The following is a 2,500-nucleotide window of genomic DNA, read 5'->3' as shown; positions in this document are numbered from 1 at the left end:
TCATAAAAAGGAAGTAATGTCACTTTGTAAATGTTATATCATTTTTTTTTTTTTTATTATTATTATTGTTGGTCTTTTTTGACTTATGAAGAAGATTTAATGCTTTCGTAGATCTGCAGATTACCTCAAGTAGATATGACTACCTTCATATATATTATATATATATATATATATATATATATATATATATATATATATATATATATTTATATATCTATATATATATACATATATTTATATATATATATATATATATATATATATTATAATTATATATATATGTATATATATATATATATATATATATATATATATATATGTGTGTGTATGTGTGTGTGTGTGTGTGTGTGTGTGTGTGTGTGTGTGTGTGTGTGTGTGTTAGGTGTTAGCATTGAGCAAAGCTCTCTTTGTCTGCATGAATGTATGTATGTAATTGTGTGCATGCGATGTCTGCAAATGCATGTGCGTGTACATAGATACACATGCATGTGCATTTACATATTCGTCTCTCATGCTAACAGCCATTTCAAGTAGATATAAAATTATCCCTGAAGAGCATCAGTGTAGGAAGTGCCACTCCCTCTGTCCTAGTGCCATCCCCTCTTTCCTAATGCCATCCCCTTTTTCCTAGCGCCACTCCCTCTACCCCTAGTGCCATCCCCTCTTTCCTAGTGCCACTCCCTCTTTCCTAATGCCATCCCCTTTTTCCTAGCGCCACTCCCTCTACCCCTAGTGCCATCCCCTCTTTCCTAGTGCCACTCCCTCTGTCCTAGTGCCACTCCCTCTTCCCTAGTGCCATCCCCTCTTTCCTAGCGCCACTCCCTCTGTCCTAGTGCCATCCCCTCTTCCCTAGTGCCATCCCCTCTTTCCTAGTGCCATCCCCTCTTCCCTAGTGCCATCCCCTCATCCCTAGTGCCATCCCCTCTTTCCTAGCGCCCTCCCTTCTCTCCTAGTGCCACTCCCTCTTTCCTAGTGCCATCCCCTCTTTCCTAGTGCCACTCCCTCTTTCCTAGTGCCACTCCCTCTTTCCTAGTGCCACTCCCTCTTTCCTAGTGCCATCCCCTCTTTCCTAGTGCCACTCCCTCTTTCCTAGCGCCATCCCCTCTTTCCTAGCGCCCTCCCCTCTTTCCTAGTGCCACTCCCTCTTCCCTAGTGCCACTCCCTCTTCCCTAGTGCCATCCCCTCATCCCTAGTGCCATCCCCTCTTTCCTAGCGCCCTCCCCTCTTTCCTAGTGCCACTCCCTCTTCCCTAGTGCCATCCCCTCTTTCCTAGTGCCATCCCCTCTTTCCTAGTACCACCCCCTCTTTCCTAGTGCCACCCCCTCTTTCCTAGTGCCACTCCCTCTTTCCTAGTGCCACTCCCTCTTTCCTAGTGCCACCCCCTCTTTCCTAGTGCCACCCCCTCTTTCCTAGTGCCACTCCCTCTTTCCTAGTGCCACTCCCTCTTTCCTAGTGCCACCCCCTCTTTCCTAGTGCCACCCCCTCTTTCCTAGTGCCATCCCCTCTTTCCTAGTGCCACCCCCTCTTTCCTAGTGCCATCCCCTCTTTCCTAGTGCCATCCCCTCTTTCCTAGCGCCATCCCCTCTTTCCTAGCGCCCTCCCCTCTTTCCTAGTGCCACTCCCTCTTCCCTAGTGCCACTCCCTCTTCCCTAGTGCCATCCCCTCATCCCTAGTGCCATCCCCTCTTTCCTAGCGCCCTCCCCTCTTTCCTAGTGCCACTCCCTCTTCCCTAGTGCCATCCCCTCTTTCCTAGTGCCATCCCCTCTTTCCTTGCTTCCTTCCCGAGTCCTTTCCCTCGTCTCGTGTAACTCTTTCAAGACGTCTTGTAAGGATCTCAAAGGAGCTCCGATATCATCGTCAGCTCGCCGATTTCAGATTTATTCTATGGTGTCCTCTTCTCCGTGGCTCCATCCGAAACGTTTTAAAGGGAAAGAAGGGGTCTGTGTGCTTCTAATGTTATTGGTGTTTTCCTTCGTGTTTTTTTTTTTTTTTTTTTTTTTTTTTTTTTTTTTTTTTTTTTTGGTGGTGGTGTACTTGGGAAGGGAGGGGAGGGGGTAGGGGGGTGGGTGGGCGGTGGGTGGGTGGATAGGGGGGGGGGGTGATAAGGCATGTTTGTGTAATGATAGATCGAAATATGCGTTATTTTCAAACGAATTTTGTTATACGTCCTTTTTTTTCTTTTTTTTCTTTCCTTTTATTTGTTATTTAATGTTGAACCAGATGGAAAGTTCTAAGCCTACGCCCACAGAGGGTGAAATCATACATAATTTATCACCTGTGTCATATTATTACATTCCAAGACGCCCACGGAAATCATATAAATAAATTAAATATATCCTTTCAAAGAAAATTTCATTTTGAAGAAAAAAGAAATATTCCGTTCGCTTGCCTCTCATTCATGTCATTTGTTATGTTTTTTGGTTTATCATTATTATCGTTCTTGCCACATTTCAATTATTATGATATCTTATTTTTTCTTATCAGCGAATCATCATTTTCT

At 44.4% G+C, this 2,500-nt stretch overlaps 1 protein-coding gene across 6 annotated transcripts in view; it reads left to right on the top strand.

Annotated features, from left to right (window-relative positions):
• Positions 1-2,500, top strand: part of LOC122253041 (CD109 antigen) — a 259,385-nt gene that overhangs the window by 176,955 nt on the left and 79,930 nt on the right. The gene's annotated exons all lie outside the window — the stretch shown is intronic.

Source organism: Penaeus japonicus, unplaced genomic scaffold, assembly GCF_977035675.1.
Source record: "Penaeus japonicus unplaced genomic scaffold, GWHDUDI00000001_assembly GWHDUDI00000001, whole genome shotgun sequence".
In the NCBI taxonomy this organism is placed as follows: domain Eukaryota; kingdom Metazoa; phylum Arthropoda; class Malacostraca; order Decapoda; family Penaeidae; genus Penaeus; species Penaeus japonicus.
This window is presented reverse-complemented; position numbering and strand designations above follow the sequence as displayed.